Below are 20,531 nucleotides of genomic sequence, written 5' to 3' on the forward strand. Positions count from 1 at the left end.
GGAAGGCCTACTACTTCCTGTGGTGTGGCTCACTTGAGTTTTGGACCCTTTTTTTTTTGGCCTCACGTCCTAACATAAGCAGGCCTAATTGATATACGGAGTGGATGTTAGACAAACATCATGGTGGGCCCCACAAAGCTTTCTGTCAGGACTCACATAGCACCTTTACGAGCAGCAAACGAGCCAGGTTGGGAAGCATGCTGGGCATTTGAATAGAGTATAAGGTCGACTCTATCGTGAAGATGACCATGCTCAACGGTAGGGATCTTCCAATCATGAGGGCAACATGTGTGCTTTTAATCTGGACCGTTTCTTTAGGGGTTTATTTTGTTTCTCCATTGTTTATTTTAGGCCATCTAATAAACAGCCAAAAGTGATGATCATATTGAATTTCTTTTTTTTATCATTAATTTAGATCATTCATCATGTATCCCATTTTTGATTACCCATATTTCTCTAAAGGCACCATCAGCCAATGATTCTAAACCATTTGATCAATTGCCATGAAGATGGATGGTTTATATTGATTGTATTAGAAAAGGTGCAATTAATTATTTAGACCAATAATCATACTGAGCCAGCCACCTTTGATTTCACATGGCTCCTTAAAATGATTTTGATTAAATGACCATAGCTAGCCAACCAATGCCGTGAAAATAAATGATCCATGTAGATTATGGTAAAGACTTAATAATTGATGTAGATCATCATGTGTGGGCATACATGAGTGTGGATCCCTCCCAAAAGTTCACTTTGTTTGCATTGTCCTAGCCATCTAATACAAAATTAGGAAATGGATGACTGATTTCTTATATATCTACTTTAGAAGTTCAATAATTGTAATTTATATGTGGCCATTTTTTATTGTCCATCACTATCAAAATTACTTTCATTCGATGTTTAATGTTTAATCGATGAATGGGGATACAAAAAGGTCCATCTTTTTCTTTCCTTTTTTTTTTTTCGTTTTTCAAGGAGAGGTAAGAAAATTTTCTTATTACAAACCAGGAGGACTAAAGGCCCTAAAAATTATATTAAGAGGAAAAGGACAAAGCAAGAAGGAAAGGAGAACAAGCCTTCACAAGACCAAATAAATAAATAAAATTGGCTCACACCTTGGGCTGAGGGAAACAAAAGGAAAAAAGGCTTACACGCTAGGATAGGAAAAACAAAGAAGAAGAGAAATCAAATCAAGCTGACTAGCTATGTTAGTGGTAGAAGCTTGACCAAGGAGTGGGAGATAGAGATTTCAATAAGCTTGGAGGTAGAATTCTTTCTTCAGCTCCCAACAAGACTAGCATAGACCTTCATATTCTAAAGTTAAGCATAGAGTGAGCAAGTGTAAAAGCGCATGACCCAAGAGGGACACTTGGGATTTTTCATGGTGTGGACATTGGAGAGAGGTTTCCCAAAGGGATGGGAGATCGGCTTGCATTTCCACGAGTTGCTTCACTCGAGGGCTTTCATTTAGGGGAAGATAGTGTTATATTTTACCACAGTCACCACTAACCAATTACTTTGAATCTACATTCAGTTAGACCTTATAAAAACGCTTAGGATTGAGAACCCATAGATCCTTAACCCTAAGATGACTATTGAGTTTGGGTTACAGAGATTTTAAGTAAGGGACCACGGTTACAGAGAGGGAAGGTGTTAGGCACCCTCTTTGCCCGTACAGATATATGGTCTTTACTTCATAAGATCTGACTAATTTTCGAGGAATGGGTTAGTTCTTACGTATAGAAAATGTAATGTGATGCAATGACAATAATGTGGATAATCGGTTTGAATTTCTGATGGGCAAGATCTGATTATATCAACAAGTCACGGAGCATATAGTCGAACCGACCAAGTGCAGGGTGCAAAGTATATAAAAATTGTGATATATGGGATGCTTGATGCTATATTGATATTTATGATAAAACAATGGCTAATTGGCTAAGGTTTCTGGTGGGCAAGCTCTTATCATATCAGCAAGCTACAGAGCATATGCTTACCAGTTAAATATGAGAAAACGATGGAATGTGATGTAATGCTGATGTATATGACAAAACGATGGCTAACTGGCTAAGGTTTCTGGTGGGCCTGCTTCAATTACATCGATAAGCCGTAGAGAATATGCCCGCTAGTTAGATGCAAGAAAACGGTAAAATGCAATGTAATGATGATATATATGAGAAGAAAGGGAGATAAGAACGAAATAAGTGTTATACGATGCTAATACTCTAATTTCATAATACTGATTGAAGCTTAAATAGTTGGATGAACGGTAATATGATAAGGATAGATCGAGTGGCTTAGAATCTTAGATTATGACTCGGGTAGCTCAGGAGACTTAGATCCTGTCTTGATTAGGCTACACCAGGGCTGGACTCTCTCTCTCTCTCTCTCTCTCTCTCTCTCTCTCTCACTCTTACTCTCTTTGGTGGAGGGATGGTTGAAAATGGGAAGGAATGCTTCCTTGAATGCCTGATGCTTCTGAATCTATTGGATGCTCCTGGATGTAGTGAGGGGCTCCCTAACTCTATTGGATGCTTGAAATGAGAAGGGGAGGAGGTTATTGATAGCCTCCAAATCCAATTTTCTTATAATTCCTGTAAAGTCCAGGGGTAAAAGATAGTTAAAGGGTTAGGATTAGGATTGCTACATAAAATAATCTCATGGATTGGATGAGGTAGTAAAATGATAATTTTGGATAAAGAGATGGACATCGGAGTAAATACACCTTAATTAACCACATACTTAGGGTTTGAAAAAAGGAGATCCCACGTGCTTGAGGGATACTGCCCTAAAGAGGGGGAGTGCCACATGGCCGATGGTAAGTTGGTTACCGTCGATCCCCACTTGGACTCCATGCTCTGGGAGGTAGCCTCCTCCAAGCGCGTGGAGGCTCTGATGTGAAGGACGTTGTGTTGATGTTTTGTATGGTACACCGATTGGGCTTGCTTTTGGGCTTTGGTCTAAGCTTACTTTTGGACTTAACTAGGTGAGTTCAATGTGTTGTTGGACTGGGTAGGCTGATCGGGTGAGTTGACTCAGCGAGTTGACTAGGTGAGTTGACTCGTTGAGCTAACTCAAGACTCTAGAGTTTTAGGTTCCTATGGTTGAGGATTAGGTTGACTGGATTGATTGGGTTGAGTTTAGGATTTGGGATTAGAGTTCCTGGGGTTTAGGCTTTTGGGGTTAAGGTTTAGATTAGGGTTTTGATTGGTTATCTATTGGTTCAAACTCGATCAACTTATCAACTTAAGGTAGGGTGTCTACACAAAACCAGAAGACAAGCCTCATCATTCAACTCAAGAACAAAATTTTAAATGTTAGAGGTAAAGAGCATAGAGCGATCAAACCAAAGGATCCGAAGACTCTTATCATCAGGGCCTTAACTATCTTCAACATAGACTGCACCTCAAATAGCCCTTGAATGGAGAGGAAAGCAAAGAAGGCCCATTTTTTAAATCATTTATGGTAGCACAAGACAAGCATCGGTTACTAGATTTAGGCCGACTAAGACAACCTCAACTATGAAAAGCAAGAACAGTCCGGGGGAAGTCACCAAGGTAGGGATGGAATCTATGGTTGTAATGCCTCAAATTTTAGGGGTCGAGTACACACTCAGTCCTCAACATTCCAAAAATTACTTTGATATTATGAAAACCTGGTTTAATACTATAATCAAATTGGCATCAAAATTAATTATAAAGTACCAAACCAAACAGTGTATAAAGTATAAAAGTAAAGTAATGCCACATTAATCAAGCAAATATTCATACAGTCATCCAACCCAATAACAAAGTCCACTCAATTAGGGACTCAATATACATGTCCAAGATGTACTGAAAAGTCTAATAAACTTAATAATTACTCCAATTGTAATAATCGAGTGAAAACAAGCTGGACTACGTCTTCTCATCAACAATTCAGAAGTACAACACTTCCTCAGTTGGAACCACATAAGGCTCATCTAAGACTGTGGCCTCAATAGTACTTGCATCAATGATATTTGCATGGTGTTTTAAAACATTGTCCTGAGAGGGAGTGAGTGGCCAACTTAGTGTTACCATTCATTTAAATTACTCACAATATCAACATAATCAAGCACAAGTAGTGATGGCATAATATAGTAATCAATTTCTTAATCTAGTTAATGAAATGCATATATGTCGTGATGTGTGAATGCATGTCTCGGGAATAATTGACAGTGATGTGACTCATCACCAAAATCACCCACAAAATTATCAAATCGACAATAATATGGCTTATCACCAATATTGCCTGCAATGCAATTTCAAACTGATAGTAATGTGGCTCATCACCCACATTACTCATAAATGCCATTATATGCATGTTTTAACCCAAGCCTTTATTAATCTATTTACATACAACCGTATTGGGAAAGCTGAAATGCCACAATTGTATCATGAGTCAAATAACCCAGATCATGTGGCTCATTGCCAGTGTCTCTTAATCCAAATGTAGGTTCATCGCCCAATTATCAAATATTAATAATCATTCCAAAGATAGGGCTCATCGCCCAAAGATATAATCAACATGATAAGACTTGGTAATATCAGAGTAAGTTCCAGTAATTATTATAACTGCCAATCTAAGTATAGGAGTTGTGTCTAGCTTCAGCCATTTAATGAGAGAGCAGGGAACGAAAGAAGTTGTAGCTTCAGTATCAATTAGAATGAACAAAAGTGTACTATGTTAGACAGATGAGGAGGATGACTCCCCTACCGAGGAGGCATGATGCTTTCATCCATCATTTTCTGATAACAAAACTGCATGAGGTGACCGGGCTTCCTGTAATAGGTACGAAACCTATCCGTCTTTAGAGCAGGAGCCGGATGTGGAGGAAGGTGAGGTCTCTTGTCAAATGGATAAGGGGGAGGAAGGTGAGGCCTCTTGTCAGACGGATAAGGGGGAGGAAGGTCAAACCTGATTTTGGAGCTTGACTGCATATGATCCCTGCAAATCCGCTCTCCATCCTATTCGGCTCGTAGCATCATGTCCACCATTTCTACATAAGTAGAGATGCTAGTGCAGCACATCCTAGTGCGGATACCAGGCCGTAGTCCATCTTCAAATCTTCTCATCTTGATTGCTTGTCCATCATGATCATAGAAGCATATCTAGATAAATGATTCTCGTATTCAGCCACTGACATATTTCCTTGTTGCAGTCAAATAAACTGACTCTCTTTCTCCTTTTGATGTGTGAGGGGGAAGTATTTCTTTTTTTAAAAAAAACCTCTTTCAAACTCAACCCACATTTATTGAAAATCAGTTGAACACAGTTCATAATACACTATCCCACCATAAGTCAACTTCCTTCTTAAAGACGTAGATTATATGCTCTACTTGTTCAACCTTTAAACACCATAATGGTCTAATAATCTTAACAATCCGATGGAGCTAGTGCTCGACCTTCAAAGGATTATATGAATCGATGAATGTAGGCGATCATAATCTCTGAAATCTCTCAAATATGCCCTCATCACAGGCTGGTGTGTGATGAGGGGTTGGCGTTGCTGGTAGGGTAGCCTGCATATTCTGAGCTATTGTCCCCATAAGCGTTGTGAGGGTTTGCTATTGTTGCTGCATAAGAAGCTACATTTGTCCCAATGCTCACTTGTAACGTCTCGAAAAAATCCGTACAAAGGCCCGAGTACCACCTTAGGCAGAAATCACACAGGACCAAATCCTTTAGAAATTAGGCAGGAATTAACTAGTGCTAAACTAGCTTATCTGTGAAATTAGCACTAATCACTTTAAATATGATTTGCATGACCTAAACCGTGCAGAATTATTACTGCCGCATTAGCTTAAAACTTAAGATCAATATCTAATCTCGGTTGCTCTTGGGAGCGCTTTGAAACTCCGTATCAGACCTAGACCGCACGTCGAAAGCCCGATGACCGCGAAACTATACTGTTATGACCATCTTATTGGACTTGACTACCACCTCAGAAATCAAGTTCTAATTGTATCTAAAAATGTACAACTTGAGCCCGGAGCGAAGTGGGTGAGAAACACGAATATCTTTAGGAAATGAACTGGGACTTAAGTAAACTGAGTCGTTCACTTGTAGGTCGAAATATAAGGATTCAGACCGTCAAAATCTGACCTAATTACACCCTTGGATCAGGGAAAATTTTCAACACAGGTCAGTACACTTGTGGCCCTGATCGAGTACTGGTGACCGTTGAACTGAAACTGGTCCGCCACAGTCGATCTGTAAATCTGATCGGACCGAAAACTCAGCTTGACCTAGATCCAATGTCAGGGAGCTTAAGTCCGACCGCACACAAAAGAAGGGCCACCAGAAGTGCTCTGTTGGGCTGAAACAGACTCCCTTTGGATATAACCTAAGTATACCTTGGCCCTGGGGCTATTTCCATCAGACCTGGGCCTATATAAGGGCCTTAAACCCTCTCTCTCTCTCATTCCATACGAATTTGAAAAACCCTAAGGGAGAGAAGAGAGAAAAGAGAAGGAAAGAGAGAGAAAGTGAGGGTGAGAGTTGGAGTTCGTTCTTGGGATTCTTCCCGCCGCTCCACGTGCTTAACCACCATTCCTGTATCGCTATACGGGCGATTTCGATTCCGTTCTTAGGTAAGAAAACCTAACCCTAATCTGTTTTAGGGTATCATATAATGTTAGTGGTGAAATAGCTAACCTAATTCATGCTATAGGTTGTCATTCTGCCGTTGATAAAGACTGAGTGTCTAAAACGAATTCGTTACACGTTTATCGGCATAAGGTGCGGACTATAAACGTTTAGGTTATGGTTTTCAAGGCTTTCACTGTCAGTAATGATTTATGACTAACTTGATTGCTATCTCATATGCCTAGATATGATGTTTCTCGCACTTTACACATATATATGAACTATGTTGAATATAGTGTATTCTAAGTGTTTGTTGATATGTCTGAATGAATATGGAATTTGTATTTGTGCTTGCCATAATTATTAGCTATGGATATATGCTTGTTGTGTATGTGGCAACTCTTTTGTAAAAGGGGCTTGTCGGGATGTATGTTGTAACTAGTCTATCACATATGTGTAATACGTGCAGGCTAAGTGTTTGAAAAAATGCCTGAATGAGGAAATGTTTGTTTAAATGTATGTAATAAGGGTGTTGAGATAGGATTCTCAATTCCCTTAACTATGGCTATAGTTTCCTTTATGTAACCTACATCGCTACTACGTGCTTTATGGCTGAAATGCCTATGTATGCTAACATGTACCCTATGTGTTTGTTGAAATGCTCAAATGAGATTTGTATTTGAGTTCAGTTGTCACATGCTGTTTGGCTTAATATGAATGCTATTGTTTGGAATATGATTGGGGCTACGACATAGTCCATGCAATCGGTAATGGTTTACGATAGGTGGTCGTACTACTTAGCCACGACAGACACGCCCGATGAATCCGAGTCGTACGCTGCTAGTCGAAAGTGGTTAGGCCACGCGGAGTGCTTATGCTCTCCATGTCAATCGGCTCGATGTATGCTCGTACCAGTCGAGCTTGTCAAGTAACCCGATTGCCCGATGTAAGTTCACCATGTATGGATGCTATTGTTTGAATCTAAGGTACCAACTTACCAGTACGAAGCCGTTTAACCTTGGTACCATGATCTGCTAAGACTCATGAGACGGGCATGATGGTATGGGACACCGTGGTCAAGTTGTCGGCCTACGCTGGGGCGACGAGCCTCCCCGTAGTATCCAGTGAGCAACATAACCTCGTGAGCCAAATACGGTAGTATGAGACACTGTATTCGAGCTGTCGGCCTACACTGATCAGGTGACGAGCCCTTTGTAGTGACCTCGAGCATACTCTGAGACTGCGTAGAGGCGACGAGCCTTTCTGTAGCAACTAGAGTACAAACTAGGCCTATACTGATCAGGTGACGAGCCCTTTGTAGTGACCTAGAACCGTAACACTGTATGAGATTTACTAGGACTGACAACCCTAGAATGGATCACTGTTTGGGAAATGATATAAGGGAGGTAGCTTAGCTTTCCAATTCTGCTATATGAAAAGGACTAATAAGAACTTGGTAAGCACGCTCATACACCGTATTACGTGTGCCTTTGGCGTAGCAGGTCAAGTACTGAGGAAGTGTTTCATGCCGCGATCGTGAGATGAAGTCGCTAAGGGAGCGCAGGCGAGGACATGCATCATTATTTCATATCATTCTTACATTAACAAGAGTACTTAGGACCTGATTGTTGTATTGCGTTATCATTACTGCTTGACTGAATTGATAACATGTTAACCTTTGCTTTATTGTTTCACTGAGTTGATTACTCACTCCCATGTTACGGGACGGTGTTTTAAACACCCACCAGACCCTGTTTTAGTTTCAGATGATGGCGATGTGTATGATGCCGAGCCGGACTTTGATGATGATAAGGAGGCATTCTCATATATACAGTATTCAGGCGGGTTTTTATAGACCGTTCTGATCGACGGGGCTTTAGGGCTTATACTTATAATGGACCATTACTTTTTTGACATTTTGTATTTTGAAACAATACTTGTAACTATTTGACCGGGCAATGCGTTCATACTTTGGGGACCTATAATGGTTTATTCATTTTATACATTTATCACAGTCTTCTGCTTGCATAAATTCAACTGTCCCTAAAGTATGATTTGCTGATTTAGCTTAATCTCATTCATGTTTTATGCACTAACATGGACAACATTAAATCATCATTATTTATGTTGCATAAGTGATACGTTGGAACTCGAGAGTTGGGTACCTGCTCGACCCCCAATTTTGTCCCAACACATCGCTGTTGGGGTTGCCTAAGGAGTAAGTAGCGAGGGTGGAGAGGTATGATTGTGACCAGTATTAGGGCCACCTTGAATACCCGACAGAACAAGATAATCCTCAATAGGCTCATCTTGAGTGAGTCCCTCCTATTGGGAGCAACTAGCCTATTGGCGACTATGCTTGGGTGTCATGTCTTAGATTTGCAATGAGTTTATCAGGATTTAGTATATAGGCAATTGATTCCAATTCATCGTACAACACTCCAATTTAGAGATTAAGACCATTTCAATCATTGACTTTTGGTAAAATTATAATTGTTTGATTACAAGATATCAAAACAAGACTACATTTAATTCATTCCTAGTCAAATGGCTTACATACAACAAAAGATGGTAAACATTGATAACTAACATTCAGTCCTATCTCACCTAACAACTACTAGGTTGGTGAATAGAGCTAGGCATATATGACACGATCCGGTGAATCTAACCCGATCTGACCCGTTCCAAACCGAACCGACGACCTGTATCGGTGCGGATCGGGTAGGGCCATTCAAATCCAACATTTTTTCGGATCGAGATCGGGTTGTGGTCAATCCAGACCAATCCGATCCGAAAACCCAATCTGAATGGATTCGGACCGACCCGATCCAAAGTGGTTCTTATCAATAATTCTACTTTTTCCAGTGGTATGGTCCACTTGAGCTTTGGATATGCATCAATTTTGGGTTCAACCACTGAAATGATCTGGATAAACGAATGGACGGCGTGGATAAACCACATGCATTCACTGTGGGCCCCAACAGAGTTTACTTAGTACGATAAGAGCCCATTGAGAAATTTCGTGATGTCCGCGTCAACACATCAGTTAGCAGCTTGGAAGCGGATTGCGTAGTGAAGATGAGCATTGACGCTCCCTTGAGCTCTGAGTTGTACGAACAGTTCAAAGGAGATCAAAGTTATATGGGCCCCATAGTGATGTATTTATTATATCCGTTCATCTATTTTTAGAGATCATTTTAGAACATTATCCAAAAAATGAATCATATCCAAAGATCATCTGGACCACACCACAAATAATTCGTAGGGCCCAACATAGCTTTTATTTTCCATCCAATCTGTTCGTAAGGTCACAAAGACCTAAATTAAGAGGCAAAACAAATTTCACATTGATCCAAAACTTCTATGAGGCTGTGACCCCAAAAAGGCTTTCAATGGTAGACGTTCAATCCCCACTGCTTTTTTTTTGTGTGGTCCACCTGACTCGCCAAATAGATGGACGGTTTGGATATAACACATGCCCCATGATCAGACCCACAAAACTTGCTAACGTAAATGAAGCAATGCAAGCACTTTCGTGCATGGCACATTACAGCTACACGCTGTGTACAGCACGTCAACGCAACTGTAGCACCTCGAGCTCCGAGTTGTACGAACGACTTAAATGGGGAACAGAGTGGTCGGTGGTCTGTGGGCCCGAAAATAATGTATATGTTTCATCCATGTCGTCCATATATTTTTCCAGGTCATTTTATGGTGTGAGATAAAAAATGAGGTATATCCAAATCTCAAGGGGAGCACATTAAAGGAAACAGTGTTGAATGAGCGTTGACCATTAAAAAACTTTTGGGGGCCATAAAAGTTTTGGATCAATCTGATCTTTATTTTTTCCATTCATCTGGACCTTTATGACCTAATCAACATATTGGATTTCAAATAAACAGTACATTGGGCCTCAGGAGGATTTTAATTGTGGATATCCAATCACTATTGTTTTCCTGTGGTGTGGTCCACCTGAGATTTATATCCCTCTCATATTTTGGGTCAAGTGCTAAAATGATCTTTAAAAATGGATGAATGGAATGGATTAAAAACACACATCATGGTGGGTCCCACAGAGCACTGACCACCAGCCACGGGGCTAGTGGTAAGGGGAGTAGCCAATCCGTTTCCGCTCAAACGAGATTAACATTACATGGGCCCCACAATGAAGTATTTATTATATCCATACCATTTATCCATTTTTTGTGATCATTTTAGAGCATTTGGAAAAAAAAAACGAACCATATCTAAAGCTCAAATGGACCACACTGTAAATAGCAGCGAGGATAATGATTTTCACCATTAAAAAAGTCGATCCAAATCGTACCCAACCCAATCTGACTCGGTTTCCCTAACCGAGTCGGACTCGGTTCGGGTCAGGCCAACCGTGTGTTGGATCGGTTCAAGTCTTGTGTCCCGGACTCGGTCCCGGATCGGATCGGGTTTGGATCAGCCCAACTACATTTCGAACCGAATCGAGTTGGATCGAATCCGATCCGACTCGGTCCGATGCCCAGCTCTATTGGTGAATTTGGAGATGGAGAGGCTGCTCCCTTTCCTATAGGCAGCACATGATGTTTTTCACCATGCGATATATTTTATTCGTCTTCTACTCCAAATGAGCTCAATCCTGCTTCAACTCGACCAAACCAGTTTCAACCTCTGTTAGTTCTTCCTTCATTTGTTCAGGTGAACTTCGATGTTTGGAGGCGCCTGGAATTCCTCTTCTTTGCTCTCACTTCTTCTTTTTCCTTAAATTCCTCTTATCTGAGGAGGATTTCTTCCTCTCTCTGTTGTTCTCTTAGGCCCATCCGACTGATTGTTTGCTAGTTGATTTCTTTGAATGGTGGCGGCTTGGAATTGGTGTTGGGTAAACCACACTGCCTAGCCAACTTACAGATTAAATGACCATTGGATAGAACTATTCCGTGAGTAGCAGAAGTGACTGTTAGAAAGTGGCGTAGGATGATGAAAGGAAGGCAAAGATTTTCACCTCTACCCAATCAGTATAGAACTTCCATCATGTAGGGCATCAGTTGCATTCGATTTTCTGCCCTCAGGCACAAATTGAATGTAAAAATATGGTGGAGAACACAGTCTATGGGTAGCATTTTAGAAGCCTTTAGACTATTGTCCTACTCTCACAACTCGTTTTACCACAAAGGAAGGTAGTTTTCTCCACTCGGTACTTCTTCCTCTCAATGTCTTTCTCTTGAAGAAATACTTCACCCCTAGCTACCCCAATGGCTCGAGAAATGGCGTCAATGTCGAAATAGGTAACACGTCTGTGAAGTACGATGTCAAAGTCCATCGGTTCCATGCAAGGATTTTGAATTGAGATGTAGAAGAGCCAGACTAGCTTTTCATCGGCTTTGCCACTGGGTGTCAAAATAGGGTCACATCTGAGTTTTGAGAGCCACTCGAGTGCTTAGTTATTGGCGAATAGGTTATCATTCACTCGACACTTGAAACGGACTGATCAATTCAAAAACTTGCCCACACCTATGACGCATTGATGATGTTCATCTTCATGCTCGGCTAAGATCAGGGAACCACCCCAAATCTCTTCTCGGTAGTTGGCAAATCCGGTGTTAAAAATTTCGTCCAACTCCGCCTGATGATCCTCAGAGGATTTGTAGGCCGCCACCACCCTCGGCTCTCTGAACGAGATCCTAGCCTCTAACTCAGTTGCCCTTGTACTCGCCTTTGCCACCTCGGCCTCCAGCTTGCCCCCCTGGCCATTAATGCGACACTCCATTGACGTTCCTCCACCAGTTGGAACAGGTTGGCCTCCCGCCCTTGGATATGAGAAGGGCGTCACGAAGCTCCTCCAAGGTTGTCGTGGCCAACACAAGCTCCCGAGCCTTTGCCTCAAGGTCAGTCCGGGCATAGTTAAGCTAACGATCTGTCTCCTTGACTCGAGCCATCAAGTTAAGGGATTATTGCCAGAGGGCTATAATCCCGAGGGCCTCCTACAACACAGAAAAGACCAAGGTCAATAGAAAGGAGAAAAAAAAAAAAGAATCAACCTTCTTCGGGCTACCAACATGCCTTAATGGCTGAGTTTGCCATTGCCGAGAATCACTGCTCTTGACACAGAGACAACAAGGAATTTACTTCCTCCTCAGATACTTGACTGTGCCCCTAGCCCAGGAGCATGACCAGATGCCTCGAGATTGGGGAAGACGAGCCCCCCTAGTGGCATCCTTGGGGGCTGAGCTTTGGTGCTCAGAAGAACCTCCAGTACCCTGGGCCTCCTTAGCCCGAACTCTCTTAACCCTCGAGGAGGGCAAGTCCAACTCAACCACTTCGAGTGGACGAGCATCAGGAGGTATAACAGTAACACCCCCTCCGGTCCCGGTTGGATTTGTTGTGGGAGTAGCACTAGCAAATGCCCTGCTTATCGATGGGTCGGAGGCAGGGGCAACAATTTTGAGGGGGGTGGTGAGAGGAGCCGACGGGGTCACCCTCTTTCCCACACTCTTTAGCCCCTCCATCTTAGCCCTGGACAGAAGCTTCCTCTTCTGGGACTAAGGACGATTCGACATCGTTGTAAAGGCAACGGAGAAAGGTCAATACAAGAGAAAATGTATCTACAAGACCAACGACCAAGAGCAAACTTAGGTCAGGAATTTTACCTTCCGGAGCAAAGCTGAATTGTTGTAGGAGCTGCGAAGTGACCAACCTTATATAGTCCCGCTGAGCAGTAGGTCTCTCTCAAGCAATATTGATCTAGCGCAGATGAAAGGTAGAAAGGTTGGGTTGTGATATGAGAAAAGATGTAGAAGGAAAAGAACTAAACAACATCACTAAAAGAGAAAGCAAACAAAATTCAAGTATAATGGCTTAGTATGTGTTCCAACCTGGGAATTCGAAGGAGGTAGGGATTCGAGCTTATAAGCCCTCTAGCTCTGCCATAGGATCCTCCCATTCCTCATTTGCAAAGAACCACTTATCCTTCTAACCCTTGTTGGAGGAGGGGTTGTTAGTGATAATGGCATGACCCTTGCTCGACCACGAAGAAAAGTAATACTAGCCATGAGAGCCAGGGTTGTTCATGGCTTCGTACAAGCAGAGGAGCTCATCCATTGTGAGCTTGAAATTTTTGACCAATTCCCAAAGAACACAACAACTGAAGATAGCTCATGGCGACTTTACGGTGATGAAGTACCCCTCTCACCACAGGATGGAGAGGAAAGAGGAGAGCGTAAGAGAAGAACACTGGATATAAGCGACCTCTCCAGTGGGAGGTCGGCTAGGGACTTCTACACCTTGGGGAAGTCGAAGCCCCATCGAGTTGGGAATCATGTACTCGGACATAAGGGCCTGCAAGTCAACCACCCAAAACCTGGAGACAAAAATATTGCTTGTAAGGGCCATGTCTTTAGAAGACGAGGAGGCCGACTCAGCTTGCCACGAGGAGGTTGCCTCAATTTGTGGTTCCACCCTTGATGGTTATTCCATCTCGGGTGAAGTAATGGGCTCCTGAGGCTCAGACTCTACAGACAATGCAGACCTGGAATTGGAGCTACTGCCCACTATCTCCTCCTGAAATGGGCCAGAGATAGTGGACGCCTCGGAGTCCTCCCCAGAAGACATAAAAAAAGTAAAAGAGGAAAATAAGAGGAATGGAGATGGGATCTGGTGTATCGAAAAAAGCTCCTGCACGGGAACTTCAAACTAACGGATGCTGGGGAGAGAAGACCGTTGGGCTGAGGTGAAGATCGGACACTGGTCGGTAGAGCTCAAGCTTCGTAAAACAAACAAATAAATAGAAAGGGGGATTGACATATTTATAGCACTCCCTTAACAATGCATTTACTCCTGCACAGTGTGACATGTCAGCACGAGATCCGGAGGTGACGCTTTGACTGATGCGCCCCTCCACGTGGCGCCTGAAATTCATCCAAGTAAAAATGTGACGGCCCAAGTGATAGCTGTCGACTAGTGATTTTTCCAGAATTCGTATAACAATCTACCGTTAATGCACGTCCCCTCATATCCTGTGATAGTAATCATCCCTTTTTGACTTCCGCGTCAGGCTTTAACTTTTCAGCTCCCGCCTTCGCTAGCAAATGACAAACTCGGGCTCGATTTAAAATTCGATAAAGATCGAGGACTGCTTGAAATTCAAATTTTAATTCCTGTACTTTCAGACTAATTTAAGATCTTACTTCTTGAGTACATGTAAGCCGACCGAGGAGGGCTTTGTGATATTTTTTGGGAGAAGATTTCTATCCAAATAAGGAACGTCCAACATATATACAATAGTCCTAGTACTTAAATTAATTTTAGATTTTTTTTTTTAATTCAGTTTACCAAACACACTCTTAGTATGAATTAGAATCCAATTACCAATGAATCAATGCTTTTAGAATCTCTCCTAGAGAATGTGATTTCAATTCCATTTACCATCGACTCCTCAAACAGGAGAAAATCAGACCACTGGATAGGAAAGTTTTTAAAGCAAACTACATACTAGTGTGGGTTGTGGGCTCTCCCACATGTTTATGTAAAATTTACCACACGTTTATGTAAAATCCACCCCAACCACCAAGTATGTCACAATCATGGTTTGACTAGTGACCCCAACACCAGCAAGCTAGCTGGTGTCAAAGCTCTATGGGCCTCACCTTGATGTATGTGTTTTATCCACGCCATCCATTCACTTTTTTAGCTCATTTTGCATGAGCAAAAGAATAAGGCATATCCAAATCTTAGGTAGACCACACCATAGGAAACAATGCCGATTGAACACTTACGGCAAATTGTTTGGGGTCAAAAGTTTTGGAAAGTTGATATTTGTTTTTCCCTTCATCCAAGTCCATGTGACCATATCAATGGGTTGGATAGGAAATAAACATTATAGTGGACCCTAGGAAGTTTTTAATGCTGGGCATTCAATCAACATTGTTTTCCTGTGGTGTGGTCCACCTGAGATTCAGATTTACCTTTGGGCTCATGCCTCAAAATGAGCTGGCAAAATGGATGGACAGCACGGATAAATCACATACATCATAGTGGGTGCCCAAGGAGTTTTGACACTAGCTATCTGGCAGGTGTTGGGGTCACTAGCCAAACTTTGTTCCTATGTCACCCTATTTTAGGCCCATGGCAGAAAAATCAACTCATTTCATGATTTAGGCAGGCCATACAAAAGGAAATATTTGGGAAGGGATGCCCATCCTTGATTTTAGATGGCCCACTGTGATGTTTACGTGAAATCCAAGTGTCATCTCAACTTAGGTCTAAGGACAAAAAATTAGGTTGACTAAGCCTCAAGAGAGACGTCCACTCTTGATCTTTTTTAGGGCCCACCGTAATATCATATGAAATCCACTCCAGCACACCCAACTGTGATTCGGATAGGCCACATGAAACAACATAGTTTCAAGAGTGAGTGTTGCCCTATACACATTGTTTCCATTCGTATGGACTGCCTGACCTAACATGGCGGGATGCACGTGGTAGTTAGGGTGATTCATGGTTGGCTTGTGTGAGAATTCCTGGAATCCCATTTGGTTCAAAGCTACGATAGTTTAAAACATCATGCCGTTTCACTTCAGAAATAATGGGCTCACTTTGTTGTCTACCTCGGGCTAAAAAATTTATAATTTTTACTGAAGTATATATTTCGATGAGCTTATTACAATCATTATATCAAATATCATATATAAACATTAATTTGGTATATTAAAGATGATTTGCTTTAATCAAAGGGTCTTATGAATATGGTACCGAATTCCAATGCATTTCATCACCGGCCAGCAGACATAAATTTTTTTTTTTTATTCCAATATATTTCAATTATAAGATGTCAAACACAACCGAAGGGCTCCAATTTAGATAAATTCCATAGAGCAATGATTTGGATTCTAATTCATATCAAATACAAGCTATTAAACCAGCTCGAAGTTATAATTTTTAACTACATAAATATAAATATAACTAAGGGTTCTATTTATATTTTTTAGTGGAGTACCTACTACATTTCAACTTCATTCATTTGTCTTTTTCTTCATTTTCTCTCATTTTCTTTTTAATTAATTCTCTGGTGGGGTATAATTGATGATGCGCAGAAAAGAAAAATTAATTAAAAACTACTAAATGAATTATAAGTAATTCAAAGTAAACCGTCCAAATTATGGTCCCAATTTCGATGCACCTGACCAATAGGCTTATTTGGTTATCCGAGTATCAGAATGGTGGACATTTATAGGACAGTTAAAAATGAAAATATCCCAATGGCCCTACTTCAAAAAACAAGTGTCCACGAATTAACGTCCAGGATTGTTTAACCAATCTGATTTTGCTATTCCACGATTTAATTGGTTCAATTTGAGTTAATCGTATGTTCCATTACAATTGGACTGCTTGAGTATGAAGCATCATGCTCTACCAGAGTGTCAAATGACCATTGTTTTAAGACTCCGACCAGTTTGATGCGACTCGTCTGAGTCGACTCGGACTTGGTCAGACCCAATTTAGTTTTAGATGCAATGACTCTTCCCTGAGTCGGGCAAGTCGGGCCGATTCAGCCCGAGTTGCGACCTGACTCAGAACCCACGAGTCACGTCGAGTAATCGAGTCTTGCAAGCATGCAAATGAGAAGTGATCGTGTCGAGTAACCGGTCAGCATTCAATAGGCGGAATCCTTCAAACAATGGCTAGAACGTCCAATCACTAATTTTGGGACTTTCCCCCTTCACAACGAGTCCCGATTTAGAGAGTTAAACGTTAGCATGCGGGGTACGCGGATTGCCTGCAACAGGAAGCTAGATGAGGCCCACCGTGATGTTTGTGAGAAATCCACCCCATCCGTCCGTTTTTTTCATATCATCATTGAACATAGGCCTAAAAATGAAGCAGATCCAAAACTCAAGTGAGCCGCATGACAAGAAAAGTGGATAGGAAAATGCCCACTGTTGAAACCTCGCTGGACTCCCACCGTGATGTTTATATCAGTAGAGCTGTATGCGAGTCGAGTTAGCTCGGTCAGCTTGCTTGACTCAACTCAGAAAGCTTGCTTGACTCAACTCAGAAAAGTTTGACTCGTCTCGGCTCAAAACTAAATTTGGACCGAGTTGAGTTGGTTTTTAGATCTCGAAAGAATTTCGAACCAAGTTCGAGCTTGCCCAAGATCCTTGGGTTAAACCCCAACTCGAATCGATAGAGATGAATCAGCTTGGTGACTCACTTATTTTGATCTTGATGCTGCTTGCCGAGTGTTTGATGAAGTGACTCAACGAAGTGTTATTTCTTAGACTGCCCTCATATCAGAGTATTTATGAAATGAGCATTCGAGGAAAGATACAAGAAATTTTAAAAAAAAAATCTTTATATTGTAGGACTACCCTCATATCTTGATTTTGATGTTGCTCACTGAGTATTTGATAAAGTGCTTGCAAAGTGTTGTCATTATTTTGCATTCTGTAGGAGATTGAAGATGCATTTCTGTGTGAAAAAATGTCGCACTAGCTCAATCTCAACTTGAACCGGCCTGAATCGCTGTCCGAACTGAGCCGAGCTAGGCAATTAGGCTTAAGGACCAAGCTGAGTCAAGTTTGTTCTAAGGTTGGTTGCTGGCCGAGTTGAGCAGAGCCATGCCAAGCTCGACTCATGTACGTCTCTATTTATATGCCATCCATAATGTTCATAAGGTCATTTCTATTGGGACGAACTGAATTCACACAAAATTTAGCATCATTTTTGAGCTCATATCCTAACTTCCTATGACAAGCTGCGGTTGTGGATTGCCTGCTACAACTTGGAAAAATGGATGGACGGGGTAAATTTCTCATAAACATCACGGTGGGCCCCACCTAACTTCCTATGACAAGTTGTAGCAGGCAATCCACATCGGCAAGCAGGTGTCCAACATGGCTACGGATAAGGTTCGGCCCTTACCATGGGGTCCAACTTGATGCATGTATTCTATGTCCACACTATCCATCCCTTTTGCGAGATCATTTTAGGGAGACCACCGTGGACCCAACTTACTCATAGTTCAGTGGTAAAGTCACAAGAGCTTCGACACAAGGTCATGAGGTGCGTGGGTTAAAAAGAAATAAAATAAAATAAAAAATAAAAATTTTGAAGCAGATCCAAATCTGAGGTGGACCATATTATAGGAAACAGTGGTGATTGAACACTCCACCATTAAAAACTTCCTAGGGCCCACTGTAATGTTTCTATAATATTTATTTGCCATCCAACATGTTGACAAGTCACACAAACCTGTATAAAGGGGAAAAACAAAGATTAGCTTGATCCAAAACTCGTGGTCCATCGAGAAGTTTTTAGTGGTCAATCACCACTGTTTCCTATAGTATGGTCCACCTCAGATTTGGATCTGCTTTATTGTGTTTCATGCCCTAAAATGATATGGACGGCGTGAATGCAGAATACACACATCAAGGCAGGCCCCACAGTGGCCGCATCGTCTTGGGTGAGGCGGGTGCCGCACCTAACCCGCTCCTGTCTAACATGGCCTATGCTCATCTTATCGTATTGATGATTGAGGTATTATACAGTGATCGGGTCAGCGACAAATAGGGCTCATGGTTCAACAATCCAAGCAATTGATCTTATGGACCCCACTGTGCATGGACTATTATCCCAAATTCCCCAGATTGAAAGAATCCAAACCCTTCAATAGGTGCTGACAAATAGACAGTCAAGGACAAAATACAGCAATGGTTGGGATTGAGCCCTGTATCAAGGCACAGCCCTGAACCATATCTGCCATAGACGTGCCTGTACACTCATGCCAAGCCTTAGAAGAAAGAGAAACTTTGATGCTCTGGCAGGATGTGATGGATGATACACAAGTAGGTACAAATTAGTTAGAAACTACAAACCTTGGGAACACAACTAATTCAAATGAAACTGTCCAAATGATGGGTCCCAGTCTTGATCTATCACGACCCAAAATTTATGCTTATTTGATTTTCTTCCCATCGTATTGTTGTACAATAATTGCAAGGTTTAAAATGATTAAATAAATAAATAAATCCAACGTTCCTATTTCAACAAACAAGTGTCCACAAATCAGAGGATAAGAGGATAGGGTTGTTCAGATTATCTGATTTTGGGACTGAACTAGCAACAGTGAGTTCTACAACTTTAGTTTAATTTGGGTCAATTTATGAGATGTGTATAATTTTGAGCATCTGTGTGTCAAGGGTAATATGCAGCCAGAGTATCAAATAAATCCCCTAAAGAAAATCTTGTCAGGCCTCGCCTACATTCAGGCTCACCCCCAACACACAGGCCCAAGTTCAGGTCAAAGACCAAGGCCCATGGTAGGTTGGGGCTGGAAGACCATAGGCCAGCCTCGCCCATTGGCATGTCTAGTATAAAAAAGGACCCATATGGCTCCACATTGCATTTACAGGCATCGGTCTCTACGGACAGACTCTGTTCAACAAACCATTGGCTGTACCAACTCATGGCCCGAGGAACTAGTCATCATGCATTGATCATGCTAAGGCCCTGGTGCGGTCTGGTTAAAAAATAAAAATAAAATTACAAGATTAAAGAGGTGGATGGAGGTAGTAAGAAAAGACTTGATGAACTATGGTCTAACCAAAGTTCTCGCCCTTCATAGGGTATAGCAGAATGGGATTCATGCAGCCGACCCTAATTAATTGATATAAGGCTTAGATGATGATGATGATGATTAGAAGATTAAAGAGATTTAGTTAACCATTGAAATGTTAACCTTAACAGAAGCTTTTCTAAGCCCACACACATGTACAAGTCAGCTAATGCGCACACAATCACATGTGCAAGTGTAGCAGACAGGTGCAATAACCAAGCCATCCATCAGACGGGTACCACAATGTAGACCCTCTATCCCAGGAATCAGGTCAGTCCAGTAGTCAGGAGGGTCACAATCAACTGAACAAATGTACAGTTGT

The sequence above is a fragment of the Magnolia sinica genome, chromosome 5 (assembly GCF_029962835.1).
Source record: "Magnolia sinica isolate HGM2019 chromosome 5, MsV1, whole genome shotgun sequence".
NCBI lineage: Eukaryota > Viridiplantae > Streptophyta > Magnoliopsida > Magnoliales > Magnoliaceae > Magnolia > Magnolia sinica.